The 23,169-nt window shown below is 39.5% G+C and overlaps 5 non-coding genes across 5 annotated transcripts; all 5 read left to right on the top strand.

Moving 5' to 3' along the window:
- Positions 1 to 2,589: 2,589 nt before the first annotated feature.
- TRNAV-AAC (transfer RNA valine (anticodon AAC)) lies at positions 2,590 to 2,662 on the top strand. The gene has a single exon. It is a non-coding gene; the product is annotated as a tRNA-Val (tRNA).
- A 5,752-nt stretch (positions 2,663 to 8,414) lies between these two features.
- On the top strand, positions 8,415 to 8,487 carry TRNAV-AAC (transfer RNA valine (anticodon AAC)). Its single transcript has one exon. It is a non-coding gene; the product is annotated as a tRNA-Val (tRNA).
- A 4,357-nt stretch (positions 8,488 to 12,844) lies between these two features.
- TRNAV-AAC (transfer RNA valine (anticodon AAC)) lies at positions 12,845 to 12,917 on the top strand. The gene has a single exon. It is a non-coding gene; the product is annotated as a tRNA-Val (tRNA).
- Positions 12,918 to 14,319: 1,402 nt separating this feature from the next.
- Positions 14,320 to 14,392, top strand: TRNAV-AAC (transfer RNA valine (anticodon AAC)). The gene has a single exon. It is a non-coding gene; the product is annotated as a tRNA-Val (tRNA).
- A 2,877-nt stretch (positions 14,393 to 17,269) lies between these two features.
- TRNAV-AAC (transfer RNA valine (anticodon AAC)) lies at positions 17,270 to 17,342 on the top strand. The gene has a single exon. It is a non-coding gene; the product is annotated as a tRNA-Val (tRNA).
- The last annotated feature ends 5,827 nt before the right edge of the window (positions 17,343 to 23,169 follow it).

The raw sequence follows: 23,169 nt of genomic DNA, 5'->3' as shown, positions 1-23,169 counted from the left end.
TATTGAATGGTGTGCGGAAGCCATTTATCTGCCAGGAACCACTCATCATTGTTCTTGGTCATGACACAGGGATCTGTGACTTGCGTAACTCCCTGCCTAAAATTGAACAAGACATTACCGTTACATCCTGTAGCGGGAAGGAGTTAATTTTATTAGTTAACCATAGAGCAGCAGCAAAACATAACTATGAATAACAAAATATCTTCTTATAAATTAGTTAATAGTGAAGATAGAATTGAAGAATATTGTTCAACGTTATGTGCATACAGTGAAGCGGCCTCGTTAGCACAGTAGGTAGCGCGTCAGTCTCATAATCAACACTTCCTCACCACTGTCTTTCTATTTTGTCAAACCAGCCATATTGCTATGAGACGACTTAGAGGTTGCACTGACAGCTAAAGGCTCCAATGAGTGGGCAAGAACTGATTCACATGGCTATTTCCCTCCTAGTCACTCAATGGGAGTGCTGTGTTCAAAATGTGTAAGTGTCTGTGCACTTCCGCATAGAGTGATGGGAGCTTGCTAGTTGACTGTAGTGTCAACTATGGGTGTTCAGGTTGAGATCAGATCTTCCTTAACACCAATACATCAATAGTAAATTTGATCTTGTAACTATACTAGGTCTACAACGGAATAATAAAAGAGTAAAACTTAAATGAAACAAAAAACAAATGAAAAGATCAAAAAAATATGAAAACGAAATACGACAAAATTCCCTGTGTTTCTGCACAGCATGAGGAAACCACTTTAATCACTAAGAGACACATACAAAAATGTCTGAATGTCACACAGAATGAACGGCACCCCATAATTTAGGAAATTATACCAGAATTCAATCATACTACACCTATGTGGTATAATGAGACACAAGGTGGGAAAGGACTATCTCTGGATTCTGATTTTACCAAGTGACCAACCATCCAAGATGGACCCCTAATGAAGTACTAGGAAATGGGGACCCTGGATACCTCGATGTGTGTAGGATAACACCCTCAGACAGTCACTGTAAATAATCAAATCCTTTTATCAACTTGAGTCCAGATACAGATCATTAAATGTAAGTAAGGATCCCTCTCTATTACAGTGGCAGAGGTCAACAAAGCTCACAGCTGGTGTTTCTGTAGTGTAGTGGTTATCACAATCGCCTAACACGCGAAAGGTCCCCGGTTCAAAACCGGGCAGAAAAAAACATTAGATCTCCTTTTATATAGGATATGTGAGATGTAAAATTGATTTAACATCTTGTAAATAGTTGTATCAACAGGAACTTTTAATGTCATTGCAACACCATCTACCTATCCACCTTCATATATGATTTAACAATCATTTCCATACGCCTCCTGTATATCTTAGCAATAGCTCCTGTCGGGCACCTAACCTCTCTATGTCTTTCAGGAACAAGTCACAGGGATGATGTCAATGAGGTTTCAGGGAGACATAGAAAGGGGATGCGACCATTGCATCCCAGCTTCTTTATTGAATGGTGTGCGGAAGCCATTTATCTGCCAGGAACCACTCATCATTGTTCTTGGTCATGACACAGGGATCTGTGACTTGCCGTAACTCCCTGCCTAAAATTGAACAAGACATTACCGTTACATCCTGTAGCGGGAAGGAGTTAATTTTATTAGTTAACCATAGAGCAGCAGCAAAACATAACTATGAATAACAAAATATCTTCTTATAAATTAGTTAATAGTGAAGATAGAATTGAAGAATATTGTTCAACGTTATGTGCATACAGTGAAGCGGCCTCGTTAGCACAGTAGGTAGCGCGTCAGTCTCATAATCAACACTTCCTCACCACTGTCTTTCTATTTTGTCAAACCAGCCATATTGCTATGAGACGACTTAGAGGTTGCACTGACAGCTAAAGGCTCCAATGAGTGGGCAAGAACTGATTCACATGGCTATTTCCCTCCTAGTCACTCAATGGGAGTGCTGTGTTCAAAATGTGTAAGTGTCTGTGCACTTCCGCATATAGTGATGGGAGCTTGCTAGTTGACTGTAGTGTCAACTATGGGTGTTCAGGTTGAGATCAGATCTTCCTTAACACCAATACATCAATAGTAAATTTGATCTTGTAACTATACTAGGTCTACAACGGAATAATAAAAGAGTAAAACTTAAATGAAACAAAAAACAAATGAAAAGATCAAAAAAATATGAAAACGAAATACGACAAAATTCCCTGTGTTTCTGCACAGCATGAGGAAACCACTTTAATCACTAAGAGACACATACAAAAATGTCTGAATGTCACACAGAATGAACGGCACCCCATAATTTAGGAAATTATACCAGAATTCAATCATACTACACCTATGTGGTATAATGAGACACAAGGTGGGAAAGGACTATCTCTGGATTCTGATTTTACCAAGTGACCAACCATCCAAGATGGACCCCTAATGAAGTACTAGGAAATGGGGACCCTGGATACCTCGATGTGTGTAGGATAACACCCTCAGACAGTCACTGTAAATAATCAAATCCTTTTATCAACTTGAGTCCAGATACAGATCATTAAATGTAAGTAAGGATCCCTCTCTATTACAGTGGCAGAGGTCAACAAAGCTCACAGCTGGTGTTTCTGTAGTGTAGTGGTTATCACAATCGCCTAACACGCGAAAGGTCCCCGGTTCAAAACCGGGCAGAAACAAACATTAGATCTCCTTTTATATAGGACATGTGAGATGTAAAATTGATATAACATCTTGTAAATAGTTGTATCAACAGGAACTTTTAATGTCATTGCAACACCATCTACCTATCCACCTTCATATATGATTTAACAATCATTTCCATACGCCTCCTGTATATCTTAGCAATAGCTCCTGTCGGGCACCTAACCTCTCTATGTCTTTCAGGAACAAGTCACAGGGATGATGTCAATGAGGTTTCAGGGAGACATAGAAAGGGGATGCGACCATTGCATCCCAGCTTCTTTATTGAATGGTGTGCGGAAGCCATTTATCTGCCAGGAACCACTCATCATTGTTCTTGGTCATGACACAGGGATCTGTGACTTGCCGTAACTCCCTGCCTAAAATTGAACAAGACATTACCGTTACATCCTGTAGCAGGAAGGAGTTAATTTTATTAGTTAACCATAGAGCAGCAGCAAAACATAACTATGAATTACAAAACATCTTCTTATAAATTAGTTAATAGTGAAGATAGAATTGAAGAACATTGTTCAACGTTATGTGCATACAGTGAAGCGGCCTCGTTAGCACAGTAGGTAGCGCGTCAGTCTCATAATCAACACTTCCTCACCACTGTCTTTCTATTTTGTCAAACCAGCCATATTGCTATGAGACGACTTAGAGGTTGCACTGACAGCTAAAGGCTCCAATGAGTGGGCAAGAACTGATTCACATAGCTATTTCCCTCCTAGTCACTCAATGGGAGTGCTGTGTTCAAAATTTGTAAGTGTCTGTGCACTTCCGCATATAGTGATGAGAGCTTGCTAGTTGACTGTAGTGTCAACTATGGGTGCTCAGGTTGAGATCAGATCTTCCTTAACACCAATACATCAATAGTAAATTTGATCTTGTAACTATACTATGTCTACAACGGAATAATAAAAGAGTAAAACTTAAATGAAACAAAAAACAAATGAAAAGATGAAAAAATTATAAAAAAGAAATACGACACCCCATAATTTAGGAAATTATACCAGAATTCAATCATACTACACCTATGTGGTATAATGAGAGACAAGGTGGGAAAGGACTATCTCTGGATTCTGATTTTACTAAGTGACCAACCATCCAAGATGGACCCCTAATGAAGTACTAGGAAATGGGGACCCTGGATACCTCGATGTGTGTAGGATAACACCCTCAGACAGTCAGAGTCAGTGTAAACAATCAAATCCTTTTATCAATTTGAGTCCAGATACAGATCATTAAATGTCAGTTAGGATCCCTCTCTATTACAGTGGCAGAGGTCACCAAAGCTCACAGTTGGTGTTTCTGTAGTGTAGTGGTTATCACAATCGCCTAACATGCAAAAGGTCCCCGTTTCGAAATCGGGCATAAACAAGCGTTAGATCTCCTTTTATATAGGACATGTGAGATGTAAAATTGATATAACATCTTGTAAATAGCTGTATCAACAGGAACTTTTAATGTCATTACAACACCATCTACCTATCCACCTTCATATATGATTTAACAATCATTTCCATACGCCTCCTGTATATCTTAGCAATAGCTCCTGTCGGGCACCTAACCTCTCTATGTCTTTCAGGAACAAGTCACAGGGATGATGTCAATGAGGTTTCAGGGAGACATAGAAAGGGGATGCGACCATTGCATCCAAGCTTCCAAACTTCTTTATTGAATGGTGTGCGGAAGCCATTTTTTCTGCCAGGAACCACTCATCATTGTTCTTGGTCATGACACAGGGATCTGTGACTTGCCGTAACTCCCTGCCTAAAATTGAACAAGACATTACCGTTACATCCTGTAGTGGGAAGGGGTTAATTTTATTAGTTAACCATAGAGCAGCAGCAAAACATAACTATGAATTACAAAACATCTTCTTATAAATAAGTTAATAGTGAAGATAGAATTGAAGAACATTGTTCAACGGTATGAGCATACAGTGAAGCGGCCTCGTTAGCACAGTAGGTAGCGCGTCAGTCTCATAATCAACACTTCCTCACCACTGTCTTTCTATGTTGTCAAACCAGCCATATTGCTATGAGACGACTTAGAGGTTGCAGTGACAGCCAAAGGCTCCAATGAGTGGGCAAGAACTGATTCATATGGCTATTTCCCTCCTAGTCACTCAATGGGAGTGCTGTGTTCAAAATGTGTAAGTGTCTGTGCACTTCCGCATATAGTGATGGGAGATAGCTAGTTGACTGTAGTGTCAACTATGGGTGTTCAGGTTGAGATCAGATCTTCCTTAACACCTATACATCAATAGTAAATTTGATCTTGTAACTATACTAGGTCTACAGCGGAATAATAAAAGAGTAAAACTTAAAGGAAACAAAAAACAAATGAAAAGATCAAAAAATTATGAAACTGAAATACGACAATATTCCCTGTCCTTCTCCCCAGCGTGAGGAAACCACTTTAATCACTGTGAGACACATACAAAAATGTCTGAATGTCACACAGAATGAACGGCACCCCATAATTAAGGAAATTATACCAGAATTCAATCATACTACACCTATGTGGTATAATGAGACACAAGGTGGGAAAGGACTATCTCTGGATTCTGATTTTACTAAGTGACCAACCATCCAAGATGGACCCCTAATGAAGTACTAGGAAATGGAGACCCTGGATACCTCGATGTGTGTAGGATAACACCCTCAGACAGTCAGTCAGTGTAAATAATCAAATCCTTTTATCAATTTGAGTCCAGATACAGATCATTAAATGTCAGTAAGGATCCCTCTCTATTACAGTGGCAGAGGTCAACTAAGCTCACAGCTGGTGTTTCTGTAGTGTATTGGTTATCACATTCACCTAACACGCGAAAGGTCCCCGGTTCGAAACCGGGCAGAAACAAGTGTTTAAACTCCTTTTATATAGGACATGTGAGATGTAAAATTGATATAACATCTTGTAAATAGTTGTATCAACAGGAACTTTTAATGTCATTGCAACACCATCTACCTATCCACCTTCATATATGATTTAACAATCATTTCCATACGCCTCCTGTATATCTTAGCAATAGCTCCTGTCAGGCACCTAACCTCTCTATGTCTTTCAGGAACAAGTCACAGGGATGATGTCAATGAGGTTTCAGGGAGACATAGAAAGGGGATGCGACCATTGCATCCCAGCTTCTTTATTGAATGGTGTGCGGAAGCCATTTATCTGCCAGGAACCACTCATCATTGTTCTTGGTCATGACACAGGGATCTGTGACTTGCCGTAACTCCCTGCCTAAAATTGAACAAGACATTACCGTTACATTCTGTAGCAGGAAGGGGTTAATTTTATTAGTTAACCATAGAGCAGCAGCAAAACATAACTATGAATTACAAAACATCTTCTTATAAATGAGTTAATAGTGAAGATAGAATTGAAGAACATTGTTCAACGTTATGTGCATACAGTGAAGCGGCCTCGTTAGCACAGTAGGTAGCGCGTCAGTCTCATAATCAACACTTCCTCACCACTGTCTTTCTATGTTGTCAAACCAGCCATATTGCTATGAGACGACTTAGAGGTTGCACTGACAGCCAAAGGCTCCAATGAGTGGGCAAGAACTGATTTATATGGCTATTTCCCTCCTAGTCACTCAATGGGAGTGCTGTGTTCAAAATGTGTAAGTGTCTGTGCACTTCCGCATATAGTGATGGGAGATAGCTAGTTGACTGTAGTTTCAACTATGAGTGATGAGGTTGAGATCAGATCTTCCTTAACACCAATACATCAATAGTAAATTTGATCTTGTAACTATACTAGGTCTACAACGGAATAATAAAAGAGTAAAACTTAAATGAAACAAAAAACAAATGAAAAGATCAAAAAATTATGGAAACGAAATACAACAATATTCCCTGTCCTTCTCCCCAGCGTGAGGAAACCACTTTAATCACTGTGAGACAAATACAAAAATGTCTGAATGTCACACGGAATGAACGGCACCCCATAATTTAGGAAATTATACCAGAATTCAATCATACTATACCTATGTGGTATAATGAGACACAAGATGGGTAAGAACTATCTCTGGATTTTGATTTTACTAAGTTACCAACCATCCAAGATGGACCCCTAATGAAGTACTAGGAAATGGGGACCCTGGATACCTCGATGTGTGTAGGATAACACCCTCAGACAGTCAGTGTAAATAATCAAATCCTTTTATCAATTTGAGTCCAGATACAGATCATTAAATGTCAGTAAGGATCCCTCTCTATTACAGTGGCAGAGGTCAACTAAGCTCACAGCTGGTGTTTCTGTAGTGTATTGGTTATCACATTCGCCTAACACACGAAAGGTCCCCGGTTCGAAACCGGGCAGAAACAAGTGTTTGATCTCCTTTTATATAGGACATGTGAGATGTAAAATTGATATAACATCTTGTAAATAGTTGTATCAACAGGAACTTTTAATGTCATTGCAACACCATCTACCTATCCACCTTCATATATGATTTAACAATCATTTCCATACGCCTCCTGTATATCTTAGCAATAGCTCCTGTCAGGCACCTAACCTCTCTATGTCTTTCAGGAACAAGTCACAGGGATGATGTCAATGAGGTTTCAGGGAGACATAGAAAGGGGATGCGACCATTGCATCCCAGCTTCTTTATTGAATGGTGTGCGGAAGCCATTTATCTGCCAGGAACCACTCATCATTGTTCTTGGTCATGACACAGGGATCTGTGTCTTGCCGTAACTCCCTGCCTAAAATTGAACAAGACATTACCGTTACATTCTGTAGCAGGAAGGGGTTAATTTTATTAGTTAACCATAGAGCAGCAGCAAAACATAACTATGAATTACAAAACATCTTCTTATAAATGAGTTAATAGTGAAGATAGAATTGAAGAACATTGTTCAACGTTATGTGCATACAGTGAAGCGGCCTCGTTAGCACAGTAGGTAGCGCGTCAGTCTCATAATCAACACTTCCTCACCACTGTCTTTCTATGTTGTCAAACCAGCCATATTGCTATGAGACGACTTAGAGGTTGCACTGACAGCCAAAGGCTCCAATGAGTGGGCAAGAACTGATTTATATGGCTATTTCCCTCCTAGTCACTCAATGGGAGTGCTGTGTTCAAAATGTGTAAGTGTCTGTGCACTTCCGCATATAGTGATGGGAGATAGCTAGTTGACTGTAGTTTCAACTATGGGTGATGAGGTTGAGATCAGATCTTCCTTAACACCAATACATCAATAGTAAATTTGATCTTGTAACTATACTAGGTCTACAACGGAATAATAAAAGAGTAAAACTTAAATGAAACAAAAAACAAATGAAAAGATCAAAAAATTATGGAAACGAAATACAACAATATTCCCTGTCCTTCTCCCCAGCGTGAGGAAACCACTTTAATCACTGTGAGACAAATACAAAAATGTCTGAATGTCACACGGAATGAACGGCACCCCATAATTTAGGAAATTATACCAGAATTCAATCATACTATACCTATGTGGTATAATGAGACACAAGATGGGTAAGAACTATCTCTGGATTTTGATTTTACTAAGTTACCAACCATCCAAGATGGACCCCTAATGAAGTACTAGGAAATGGGGACCCTGGATACCTCGATGTGTGTAGGATAACACCCTCAGACAGTCAGTGTAAATAATCAAATCCTTTTATCAATTTGAGTCCAGATACAGATCATTAAATGTCAGTAAGGATCCCTCTCTATTACAGTGGCAGAGGTCAACTAAGCTCACAGCTGGTGTTTCTGTAGTGTATTGGTTATCACATTCGCCTAACACGCGAAAGGTCCCCGGTTCGAAACCGGGCAGAAACAAGTGTTTGATCTCCTTTTATATAGGACATGTGAGATGTAAAATTGATATAACATCTTGTAAATAGTTGTATCAACAGGAACTTTTAATGTCATTGCAACACCATCTACCTATCCACCTTCATATATGATTTAACAATCATTTCCATACGCCTCCTGTATATCTTAGCAATAGCTCCTGTCAGGCACCTAACCTCTCTATGTCTTTCAGGAACAAGTCACAGGGATGATGTCAATGAGGTTTCAGGGAGACATAGAAAGGGGATGCGACCATTGCATCCCAGCTTCTTTATTGAATGGTGTGCGGAAGCAATTTATCTGCCAGGAACCACTCATCATTGTTCTTGGTCATGACACAGGGATCTGTGACTTGCCGTAACTCCCTGCCTAAAATTGAACAAGACATTACCGTTACATTCTGTAGCAGGAAGGGGTTAATTTTATTAGTTAACCATAGAGCAGCAGCAAAACATAACTATGAATTACAAAACATCTTCTTATAAATGAGTTAATAGTGAAGATAGAATTGAAGAACATTGTTCAACGTTATGTGCATACAGTGAAGCGGCCTCGTTAGCACAGTAGGTAGCGCGTCAGTCTCATAATCAACACTTCCTCACCACTGTCTTTCTATGTTGTCAAACCAGCCATATTGCTATGAGACGACTTAGAGGTTGCACTGACAGCCAAAGGCTCCAATGAGTGGGCAAGAACTGATTTATATGGCTATTTCCCTCCTAGTCACTCAATGGGAGTGCTGTGTTCAAAATGTGTAAGTGTCTGTGCACTTCCGCATATAGTGATGGGAGATAGCTAGTTGACTGTAGTTTCAACTATGGGTGATCAGGTTGAGATCAGATCTTCCTTAACACCAATACATCAATAGTAAATTTGATCTTGTAACTATACTAGGTCTACAACGGAATAATAAAAGAGTAAAACTTAAATGAAACAAAAAACAAATGAAAAGATCAAAAAATTATGGAAACGAAATACAACAATATTCCCTGTCCTTCTCCCCAGCGTGAGGAAACCACTTTAATCACTGTGAGACAAATACAAAAATGTCTGAATGTCACACAGAATGAACGGCACCCCATAATTTAGGAAATTATACCAGAATTCAATCATACTATACCTATGTGGTATAATGAGACACAAGATGGGTAAGGACTATCTCTGGATTTTGATTTTACTAAGTTACCAACCATCCAAGATGGACCCCTAATGAAGTACTAGGAAATGGGGACCCTGGATACCTCGATGTGTGTAGGATAACACCCTCAGACAGTCAGTGTAAATAATCAAATCCTTTTATCAATTTGAGTCCAGATACAGATCATTAAATGTCAGTAAGGATCCCTCTCTATTACAGTGGCAGAGGTCAACAAAGCTCACAGCTGGTGTTTCTTTAGTGTAGTGGTTATCACATTCGCCTAACACGCGAAAGGTCCCCGTTTCGAAACCGGGCAGAAACAAGCATTAGATCTCCTTTTATATAGGACATGTGAGATGTAAAATTGATATAACATCTTGTAAATAGTTGTATCAACAGGAACTTTTAATGTCATTGCAACATCATCTACCTTTCCACCTTCATATATGATTTAACAATCATTTCCATACGCCTCCTGTATATCTTAGCAATAGCTCCTGTCGGGCACCTAACCTCTCTATGTCTTTCAGGAACAAGTCACAGGGATGATGTCAATGAGGTTTCAGGGAGACATATTAAGGGGATGCGACCATTGTATCCCAGCTTCTTTATTGAATGGTGTGCGGAAGCCATTTATCTGCCAGGAACCACTCATCATTGTTCTTGGTCATGACACAGGGATCTGTGACTTGCCGTAACTCCCTGCCTAAAATTGAACAAGACATTACTGTTACATCCTTTAGCGGGAAGGGGTTAATTTTATTAGTTAACCATAGAGCAGCAGCAAAACATAAATATGAATTACAAAACATCTTCTTAAAAATTAGTTAATAGTGAAGATAGAATTGAATAACATTGTTTAACATTATGTGCATACAGTGAAGCGGCCTCGTTAGCACAGTAGGTAACGCGTCAGTATCATAATCAACACTTCCTCACCACTGTCTTTCTATGTTGTCAAACCAGCCATATTGCTATGAGACGACTTAGAGGTTGCAGTGACAGCCAAAGGCTCCAATGGGTGGGCAAGAACTGATTCATATGGCTATTTCCCTCCTAGTCACTCAATGGGAGTGCTGTGTTCAAAATGTGTAAGTGTCTGTGCACTTCCGCATATAGTGATGGGAGATAGCTAGTTGACTGTAGTGTCAACTATGGATGTTCAGGTTGAGATCAGATCTTCCTTAACACCAATACATCAATAGTAAATTTGATCTTGTAACTATACTAGGTCTACAACGGAATAATAAAAGAGTAAAACTTAAATGAAACAAAAAACAAATGAAAAGATAAAAAAATTATGAAAACGAAATACGACAATATTCCCTGTCCTTCTCCCCAGCGTGAGGAAACCACTTTCAATCACTGTGAGACACATACAAAAATGTCTGAATGTCACACAGAATGAACGGCACCCCATAATTTAGGAAATTATACCAGAATTCAATCATACTACACCTATGTAGTATAATGAGACACAAGGTGGGAAAGGACTATCTCTGGATTCTGATTTTACTAAGTGACCAACCATCCAAGATGGACCCCTAATGAAGTACTAGGAAAGGGGACCCTGGATACCTCAATGTGTGTAGGATAACACCCTCAGACAGTCAGTCAGTGTAAATAATCAAATCCTTTTATCAATTTGAGTCCAGATACAGATCATTAAATGTCAGTAAGGATCCCTCTCTATTACAGTGGCAGAGGTCAACAAAGCTCACAGCTGGTGTTTCTGTAATGTAGTGGTTATCACATTCACCTAACACGCGAAAGGTGCCCGGTTCAAAACCGGGCAGAAACAAGCATTAGATCTCCTTTTATATAGGACATGTGAGATGTAAAATTGATATAACATCTTGTAAATAGTTGTATCAACAGGAACTTTTAATGTCATTACAACACCATCTACCTATCCACCTTCATATATGATTTAACAATCATTTCCATACGCCTCCAGTATATCTTAGCAATAGCTCCTGTCGGGCACCTAACCTCTCTATGTCTTTCAGGAACAAGTCACAGGGATGATTTCAATAAGGTTTCAGGGAGACATAGAAAGGGGATGCGACCATTGCATCCCAGCTTCTTTATTGAATGGTGTGCGGAAGCCATTTATCTGCCAGGAACCACTCATCATTGTTCTTGGTCATGACACAGGGATCGGTGACTTGCCGTAACTCCCTGCCTAAAATTGAACAAGACATTACCGTTACATCCTGTAGCGGGAAGGGGTTAATTTTATTAGTTAACCATAGAGCAGCAGCAAAACATAACTATGAATTACAAAACATCTTCTTATAAATAAGTTAATAGTAAAGATAGAATTGAAGAACATTGTTCAACGTTATGTGCATACAGTGAAGCGGCCTCGTTAGCACAGTAGGTAGCGCGTCAGTCTCATAATCAACACTTCCTCACCACTCTCTTTCTATGTTGTCAAACTAGCCATATTGCTATGAGACGACGTAGAGGTTGCACTGACAGCCAAAGGCTCCAATGAGTGGGCAAGAACTGATTCATATGGCTATTTCCCTCCTAGTCACTCAATGGGAGTGCTGTGTTCAAAATGTGTAAGTGTCTGTGCACTTCCGCATATAGTGATGGGAGAAAGCTAGTTGACTGTAGTGTCAACTATGGGTGTTCAGGTTGAGATCAGATCTTCCTTAACACCAATACATCAATAGTAAATTTGATCTTGTAACTATACTAGGTCTACAACGGAATAATAAAAGAGTAAAACTTAAATGAAACAAAAAACAAATGAAAAGATCAAAAAATTATGAAAACGAAATACGACAATATTCCCTGTCCTTCTCCCCAGCGTGAGGAAACCACTTTAATCACTGTGAGACACATACAAAAATGTCTGAATGTCACACAGAATGAACGGCACACCATAATTTAGGAAATTATACCAGAATTCAATCATACTACACCTATGTGGTATAATGAGACACAAGGCGGGAAAGGACTATCTCTGGATTCTGATTTTACTAAGTGACCAACCATCCAAGATGGACCCCTAATGAAGTACCAGGAAATGGGGACCCTGGATACCTCGATGTGTGTAGGATAACACCCTCAGACAGTCAGTGTAAATAATCAAATCCTTTTATCAATTTGAGTCCAGATACAGATCATTAAATGTCAGTAAGGATCCCTCTCTATTACAGTGGCAAAGGTCACCAAAAGCTCACAGCTGGTGTTTCTGTAGTGTAGTGGTTATCACATTCGCGTAACACGCGAAAGGTCCCTGGTTCAAAACCAGGCAGAAACAAGTGTTAGATCTCCTTTTATATAGGACATGTGAGATGTAAAATTGATATAACATCTTGTAAATAGTTGTATCAACAGGAACTTTTAATGTCATTACAACACCATCTACCTATCCACCTTCATATATGATTTAACAATCATTTCCATACGCCTCCTGTATATCTTAGCAATAGCTCCTGTCGGGCACCTAACCTCTCTATGTCTTTCAGGAACAAGTCACAGGGATGATGTCAATGAGGTTTCAGGGAGACATAGAAAGGGGATGCGACCATTGCATCCCAGCTTCTTTATTGAATGGTGTGCGGAAGCCATTTATCTGCCAGGAACCACTTATCATTGTTCTTGGACATGACACAGGGATCTGTGACTTGCCGTAACTCCCTGCCTAAAATTGAACAAGACATTACCGTTACATCCTGTAGCGGGAAGGGGTTAATTTTATTAGTTAACTATAGAGCAGCAGCAAAACATAAATATGAATTAGAAAACATCTTCTTAAAAATTAGTTAATAGTGAAGATAGAATTGAAGAACATTGTTCAACGTTATGTGCATACAGTGAAGCGGCCTCGTTAGCACAGTAGGTAGCGCGTCAGTCTCATAATAAACACTTCCTCACCACTGTCTTTCTATGTTGTCAAACCAGCCATATTGCTATGAGACGACTTAGAGGTTGCACTGACAGCCAAAGGCTCCAATGAGTGGGCAAGAACTGATTCATATGGCTATTTCCCTCATAGTCACTCAATGGGAGTGCTGTGTTCAAAATGTGTAAGTGTCTGTGCACTTCCGCATATAGTGATGGGAGATAGCTAGTTGACTGTAGTGTCAACTATGGGTGTTCAGGTTGAGATCAGATCTTCCTTAACACCAATACATCAATAGTAAATTTGATCTTGTAACTATACTAGGTCTACAACGGAATAATAAAAGAGTAAAACTTAAATGAAACAAAAAACAAATGAAAAGATCAAAAAATTATGAAAACGAAATACGACAGTATTCCCTGTCCTTCTCCCCAGCGTGAGGAAACCACTTTAATCACTGTGAGACACATAGAAAAATGTCTGAATGTCACACAGAATGAACGGCACCCCATAATTTAGGAAATTATACCAGAATTCAATCATACTACACCTATGTGGTATAATGAGACACAAGTTGGGAAAGGACTATCTCTGGATTCTGATTTTACTAAGTGACCAACCATCCAAGATCGACCCCTAATGAGGTACTAGGAAATGGGGACCCTGGATACTTCGATGTGTGTAGGATAACACCCTCAGACAGTCAGTGTAAATAATCAAATCCTTTTATCAATTTGAGTCCAGATACAGATAATTAAATGTCAGTAAGGATCCCTCTCTATTACAGTGGCAGAGGTCAACAAAGCTCACAGCTGTTGTTTCTGTAGTGTAGTGGTTATCACATTCGCCTAACACGCGAAAGGTCCCTGGTTCAAAACCGGGCAGAAACAAGCATTAGATTTCATTTTATATAGGACATGTGAGATATAAAATTGATATAACATCTTGTAAATAGTTGTATCAATGGGAACTTTTAATGTCATTGCAACACCATCTACCTATCCACCTTCATATATGATTTAACAATCATTTCCATACGCCTCCTGTATATCTTAGCAATAGCTCCTGTCGGGCACCTAACCTCTCTATGTCTTTCAGGAACAAGTCACAGGGATGATGTCAATGACGTTTCAGGGAGACATAGAAAGGGGATGCGACCATTGCATCCCAGCTTCTTTATTGAATGGTGTGCGGAAGCCATTTTTCTGCCAGGAACCATTCATCATTGTTCTTGGTCATGACACAGGTATCTGTGACTTGCCGTAACTCCCTGCCTAAAATTGAACAAGACATTACCGTTACATCCTGTAGCGGGAAGGGGTTAATTTTATTAGTTAACCATAGAGCAGCAGCAAAACATAACTATGAATTACAAAACATCTTCTTATAAATTAGTTAATAGTGAAGATAGAATTGAAGAACATTGTTCAATATTATGTGCATACAGTGAAGCGGCCTCGTTAGCACAGTAGGTAGCGCGTCAGTCTCATAATCAACACTTTCTCAACACTGTCTTTCTATGTTGTCAAACCAGCCATATTGCTTTGAGACGACTTAGAGGTTGCACTGACAGCCAAAGGCTCCAATGAGTGGGCAAGAACTGATTCATATGGCTATTTCCCTCCTAGTCACTCAATGGGAGTGCTGTGTTCAAAATGTGTAAGTGTCTGTGCACTTCCGCATATAGTGATGGGAGAAAGCTAGTTGACTGTAGTGTCAACTATGGGTGTTCAGGTTGAGATCAGATCTTCCTTAACACCAATACATCAATAGTAAATTTGATCTTGTAACTATACTAGGTCTACAACAGAATAATAAAAGAGTAAAACTTAAATGAAACAAAAAACAAATGAAAAGATCAAAAAATTATGAAAACGAAATACGACAATATTCCCTGCCCTTCTCCCCAGCGTGAGGAAACCACTTTAATCACTGTGAGACACATACAAAAATGTCTGAATGTCACACAGAATGAACGGCACACCATAATTTAGGAAATTATACCAGAATTCAATCATACTACACCTATGTGGTATAATGAGACACAAGGTGGGAAAGGACTATCTCTGGATTCTGATTTTACTAAGTGACCAACCATCCAAGATGGACCCCTAATGAAGTACCAGGAAATGGGGACCCTGGATACCTCGATGTGTGTAGGATAACACCCTCAGACAGTCAGTGTAAATAATCAAATCCTTTTATCAATTTGAGTCCAGATACAGATCATTAAATGTCAGTAAGGATCCCTCACTATTACAGTGGCAGAGGTCAACAAAGCTCACAGCTGGTGTTTCTGTAATGTAGTGGTTATCACATTCGCCTAACACGCGAAAGGTGCCCGGTTCAAAACCGGGCAGAAACAAGCATTAGATCTCCTTTTATATAGGACATGTGAGATGTAAAATTGATATAACATCTTGTAAATAGTTGTATCAATGGGAACTTTTAATGTCATTGCAACACCATCTACCTATCCACCTTCATATATGATTTAACAATCATTTCCATACGCCTCCTGTATATCTTAGCAATAGCTCCTGTCGGGCACCTAACCTCTCTATGTCTTTCAGGAACAAGTCACAGGGATGATGTCAATGAGGTTTCAGGGAGACATAGAAAGGGGATGCGACCATTGCATCCCAGCTTCTTTATTGAATGGTGTGCGGAAGCCATTTTTCTGCCAGGAACCATTCATCATTGTTCTTGGTCATGACACAGGCATCTGTGACTTGCCGTAACTCCCTGCCTAAAATTGAACAAGACATTACCGTTACATCCTGTAGCGGGAAGGGGTTAATTTTATTAGTTAACCATAGAGCAGCAGCAAAACATAACTATGAATTAGAAAACATCTTCTTATAAATTAGTTAATAGTGAAGATAGAATTGAAGAACATTGTTCAACGTTATGTGCATACAGTGAAGCGGCCTCGTTAGCACAGTAGGTAGCGCGTCAGTCTCATAATCAACACTTCCTCACCACTGTCTTTCTATGTTGTCAAACCAGCCATATTGCTATGTGACGACGTAGAGGTTGCACTGACAGCCAAAGGCTCCAATGAGTGGGCAAGAACTGATTCATATGGCTATTTCCCTCCTAGTCATTTAGTGGGAGTGCTGAGTTCAAAATGTGTAAGTGTCTGTGCACTTCCGCATATAGTGATGGGAGATAGCTAGTTGACTGTAGTGTCAACTATGGGTGTTCAGGTTGAGATCAGATCTTCCTTAACACCAATACACCAATAGTAAATTTGATCTTGTAACTATACTAGGTCTACAACGGAATAATAAAAGAGTAAAACTTAAATGAAACAAAAAACAAATGAAAAGATCAAAAAATTATGAAAACGAAATACGACAATATTCCCTGTCCTTCTCCCCAGCGTGAGGAAACCACTTTAATCACTGTGAGACACATACAAAAATTTCTGAATGACACACAGAATGAACGGCACCCCATAATTTAGGAAATTATACCAGAATTCAATCATACTACACCTATGTGGTATAATGAGACACAAGTTGGGAAAGGACTATCTCTGGATTCTGATTTTACTAAGTGACCAACCATCCAAGATCGACCCCTAATGAGGTACTAGGAAATGGGGACCCTGGATACTTCGATGTGTGTAGGATAACACCCTCAGACAGTCAGTGTAAATAATCAAATCCTTTTATCAATTTGAGTCCAGATACAGATAATTAAATGTCAGTAAGGATCCCTCTCTATTACAGTGGCAGAGGTCAACAAAGCTCACAGCTGTTGTTTCTGTAGTGTAGTGGTTATCACATTCGCCTAACACGCGAAAGGTCCCTGGTTCAAAACCGGGCAGAAACAAGCATTAGATTTCATTTTATGTAGGACATGTGAGATATAAAATTGATATAACATCTTGTAAATAGTTGTATCAATGGGAACTTTTAATGTCATTGCAACACCATCTACCTATCCACCTTCATATATGATTTAACAATCATTTCCATACGCCTCCTGTATATCTTAGCAATAGCTCCTGTCGGGCACCTAACCTCTCTATGTCTTTCAGGAACAAGTCACAGGGATGATGTCAATGACGTTTCAGGGAGACATAGAAAGGGGATGCGACCATTGCATCCCAGCTTCTTTATTGAATGGTGTGCGGAAGCCATTTTTCTGCCAGGAACCATTCATCATTGTTCTTGGTCATGACACAGGTATCTGTGACTTGCCGTAACTCCCTGCCTAAAATTGAACAAGACATTACCGTTACATCCTGTAGCGGGAAGGGGTTAATTTTATTAGTTAACCATAGAGCAGCAGCAAAACATAACTATGAATTACAAAACATCTTCTTATAAATTAGTTAATAGTGAAGATAGAATTGAAGAACATTGTTCAATATTATGTGCATACAGTGAAGCGGCCTCGTTAGCACAGTAGGTAGCGCGTCAGTCTCATAATCAACACTTTCTCAACACTGTCTTTCTATGTTGTCAAACCAGCCATATTGCTTTGAGACGACTTAGAGGTTGCACTGACAGCCAAAGGCTCCAATGAGTGGGCAAGAACTGATTCATATGGCTATTTCCCTCCTAGTCACTCAATGGGAGTGCTGTGTTCAAAATGTGTAAGTGTCTGTGCACTTCCGCATATAGTGATGGGAGAAAGCTAGTTGACTGTAGTGTCAACTATGGGTGTTCAGGTTGAGATCAGATCTTCCTTAACACCAATACATCAATAGTAAATTTGATCTTGTAACTATACTAGGTCTACAACAGAATAATAAAAGAGTAAAACTTAAATGAAACAAAAAACAAATGAAAAGATCAAAAAATTATGAAAACGAAATACGACAATATTCCCTGTCCTTCTCCCCAGCGTGAGGAAACCACTTTAATCACTGTGAGACACATACAAAAATGTCTGAATGTCACACAGAATGAACGGCACACCATAATTTAGGAAATTATACCAGAATTCAATCATACTACACCTATGTGGTATAATGAGACACAAGGTGGGAAAGGACTATCTCTGGATTCTGATTTTACTAAGTGACCAACCATCCAAGATGGACCCCTAATGAAGTACCAGGAAATGGGGACCCTGGATACCTCGATGTGTGTAGGATAACACCCTCAGACAGTCAGTGTAAATAATCAAATCCTTTTATCAATTTGAGTCCAGATACAGATCATTAAATGTCAGTAAGGATCCCTCACTATTACAGTGGCAGAGGTCAACAAAGCTCACAGCTGGTGTTTCTGTAATGTAGTGGTTATCACATTCGCCTAACACGCGAAAGGTGCCCGGTTCAAAACCGGGCAGAAACAAGCATTAGATCTTCTTTTATATAGGACATGTGAGATGTAAAATTGATATAACATCTTGTAAATAGTTGTATCAATGGGAACTTTTAATGTCATTGCAACACCATCTACCTATCCACCTTCATATATGATTTAACAATCATTTCCATACGCCTCCTGTATATCTTAGCAATAGCTCCTGTCGGGCACCTAACCTCTCTATGTCTTTCAGGAACAAGTCACAGGGATGATGTCAATGAGGTTTCAGGGAGACATAGAAAGGGGATGCGACCATTGCATCCCAGCTTCTTTATTGAATGGTGTGCGGAAGCCATTTTTCTGCCAGGAACCATTCATCATTGTTCTTGGTCATGACACAGGCATCTGTGACTTGCCGTAACTCCCTGCCTAAAATTGAACAAGACATTACCGTTACATCCTGTAGCGGGAAGGGGTTAATTTTATTAGTTAACCATAGAGCAGCAGCAAAACATAACTATGAATTACAAAACATCTTCTTATAAATTAGTTAATAGTGAAGATAGAATTGAAGAACATTGTTCAATATTATGTGCATACAGTGAAGCGGCCTCGTTAGCACAGTAGGTAGCGCGTCAGTCTCATAATCAACACTTTCTCAACACTGTCTTTCTATGTTGTCAAACCAGCCATATTGCTTTGAGACGACTTAGAGGTTGCACTGACAGCCAAAGGCTCCAATGAGTGGGCAAGAACTGATTCATATGGCTATTTCCCTCCTAGTCACTCAATGGGAGTGCTGTGTTCAAAATGTGTAAGTGTCTGTGCACTTCCGCATATAGTGATGGGAGAAAGCTAGTTGACTGTAGTGTCAACTATGGGTGTTCAGGTTGAGATCAGATCTTCCTTAACACCAATACATCAATAGTAAATTTGATCTTGTAACTATACTAGGTCTACAACAGAATAATAAAAGAGTAAAACTTAAATGAAACAAAAAACAAATGAAAAGATCAAAAAATTATGAAAACGAAATACGACAATATTCCCTGTCCTTCTCCCCAGCGTGAGGAAACCACTTTAATCACTGTGAGACACATACAAAAATGTCTGAATGTCACACAGAATGAACGGCACACCATAATTTAGGAAATTATACCAGAATTCAATCATACTACACCTATGTGGTATAATGAGACACAAGGTGGGAAAGGACTATCTCTGGATTCTGATTTTACTAAGTGACCAACCATCCAAGATGGACCCCTAATGAAGTACCAGGAAATGGGGACCCTGGATACCTCGATGTGTCTAGGATAACACCCTCAGACAGTCAGTGTAAATAATCAAATCCTTTTATCAATTTGAGTCCAGATACAGATCATTAAATGTCAGTAAGGATCCCTCACTATTACAGTGGCAGAGGTCAACAAAGCTCACAGCTGGTGTTTCTGTAATGTAGTGGTTATCACATTCGCCTAACACGCGAAAGGTGCCCGGTTCAAAACCGGGCAGAAACAAGCATTAGATCTCCTTTTATATAGGACATGTGAGATGTAAAATTGATATAACATCTTGTAAATAGTTGTATCAATGGGAACTTTTAATGTCATTGCAACACCATCTACCTATCCACCTTCATATATGATTTAACAATCATTTCCATACGCCTCCTGTATATCTTAGCAATAGCTCCTGTCGGGCACCTAACCTCTCTATGTCTTTCAGGAACAAGTCACAGGGATGATGTCAATGAGGTTTCAGGGAGACATAGAAAGGGGATGCGACCATTGCATCCCAGCTTCTTTATTGAATGGTGTGCGGAAGCCATTTTTCTGCCAGGAACCATTCATCATTGTTCTTGGTCATGACACAGGCATCTGTGACTTGCCGTAACTCCCTGCCTAAAATTGAACAAGACATTACCGTTACATCCTGTAGCGGGAAGGGGTTAATTTTATTAGTTAACCATAGAGCAGCAGCAAAACATAACTATGAATTAGAAAACATCTTCTTATAAATTAGTTAATAGTGAAGATAGAATTGAAGAACATTGTTCAACGTTATGTGCATACAGTGAAGCGGCCTCGTTAGCACAGTAGGTAGCGCGTCAGTCTCATAATCAACACTTCCTCAACACTGTCTTTCTATGTTGTCAAACCAGCCATATTGCTATGAGACGACTTAGAGGTTGCACTGACAGCCAAAGGCTCCAATGAGTGGGCAAGAACTGATTCATATGGCTATTTCCCTCCTAGTCACTCAATGGGAGTGCTGTGTTCAAAATGTGTAAGTGTCTGTGCACTTCCGCATATAGTGATGGGAGATAGCTAGTTGACTGTAGTGTCAACTATGGGTGTTCAGGTTGAGATCAGATCTTCCTTAACACCATTACATCAATAATAAATTTGATCTTGTAACTATACTAGGTCTACAACGGAATAATAAAAGAGTAAAACTTAAATGAAACAAAAAACAAATGAAAAGATCAAAAAATTATGAAAACGAAATACGACAATATTCCCTGTCCTTCTCCCCAGCGTGAGGAAACCACTTTAATCACTGTGAGACACATACAAAAATGTTTGAATGTCACACAGAATGAACGGCACCCCATAATTTAGGAAATTATACCAGAATTCAATCGTACTACACCTATGTGGTATAATGAGACACAAGGTGGGAAAGGACTATCTCTGGATTCTGATTTTACTAAGTGACCAACCATCCAAGATGGACCCCTAATGAAGTACTAGGAAATGGGGACCCTGGATACCTCGATGTGTGTAGGATAACACCCTCAGACATTCAGTGTAAATAATCAAATCCTTTTATCAATTTGAGTCCAGATACAGATCATTAAATGTCAGTAAGGATCCCTCTCTATTACAGTGGCAGAGGTCAACAAAGCTCACAGCTGGTGTTTCTATAATGTAGTGGTTATCACATTCGCCTAACACGCGAAAGGTGCCCGGTTCAAAACCGGGCAGAAACAAGCATTAGATCTCCTTTTATATAGGACATGTGAGATGTAAAATTGATATAACATCTTGTAAATAGTTGTATCAACAGGAACTTTTAATGTCATTACAACACCATCTACCTATCCACCTTCATATATGATTTAACAATTATTTCCATACGCCTCCTGTATATCTTAGCAATAGCTCCTGTCGGGCACCTAACCTCTCTATGTTTTTCAGGAACAAGTCACAGGGATGATGTCAATGAGGTTTCAGGGAGACATAGAAAGGGGATGCGACCATTGCATCCCAGCTTCTTTATTGAATGGTGTGCGGAAGCCATTTATCTGCCAGGAACCACTCATCATTGTTCTTGGTCATGACACAGGCATCTGTGACTTGCCGTAACTCCCTGCCTAAAATTGAACAAGACATTACCGTTACATCCTGTAGCGGGAAGGGGTTAATTTTATTAGTTAACCATAGAGCAGCAGCAAAACATAACTATGAATTACAAAACATCTTCTTATAAATTAGTTAATAGTGAAGATAGAATTGAAGAACATTGTTCAACGTTATGTGCATACAGTGAAGCGGCCTCGTTAGCACAGTAGGTAGCGCGTCAGTCTCATAATCAACACTTCCTCACCACTGTCTTTCTATGTTGTCAAACCAGCAATATTGCTATGAGACGACTTAGAGGTTGCACTGACAGCCAAAGGCTCCAATGAGTGGGCAAGAACTGATTCATATGGCTATTTCCCTCCTAGTCACTCAATGGGAGTGCTGTGTTCAAAATGTGTAAGTGTCTGTGCACTTCCGCATATAGTGATGGGAGATAGCTAGTTGACTGTAGTGTCAACTATGGGTGTTCAGGTTGAGATCAGATCTTCCTTAACACCAATACACCAATAGTAAATTTGATCTTGTAACTATACTAGGTCTACAACGGAATAATAAAAGAGTAAAACTTAAATGAAACAAAAAACAAATGAAAAGATCAAAAAATTATGAAAACGAAATACGACAATATTCCCTGTCCTTCTCCCCAGCGTGAGGAAACCACTTTAATCACTGTGAGACACATACAAAAATTTCTGAATGACACACAGAATGAACGGCACCCCATAATTTAGGAAATTATACCAGAATTCAATCATACTACACCTATGTGGTATAATGAGACACAAGGTGGGAAAGGACTATCTCTGGATTCTGATTTTACTAAGTGACCAACCATCCAAGATGGACCCCTAATGAAGTACTAGGAAATGGGGACCCTGGATACTTCGATGTGTGTAGGATAACACCCTCAGACAGTCAGTGTAAATAATCAAATCCTTTTATCAATTTGAGTCCAGATACAGATCATTAAATGTCAGTAAGGATCCCTCTCTATTACAGTGGCAGAGGTCACCAAAACTCACAGCTGGT

Source organism: Mixophyes fleayi (genome assembly GCF_038048845.1).
Source record: "Mixophyes fleayi isolate aMixFle1 chromosome 4 unlocalized genomic scaffold, aMixFle1.hap1 SUPER_4_unloc_3, whole genome shotgun sequence".
Classification (NCBI taxonomy): domain Eukaryota; kingdom Metazoa; phylum Chordata; class Amphibia; order Anura; family Limnodynastidae; genus Mixophyes; species Mixophyes fleayi.
This window is presented reverse-complemented; position numbering and strand designations above follow the sequence as displayed.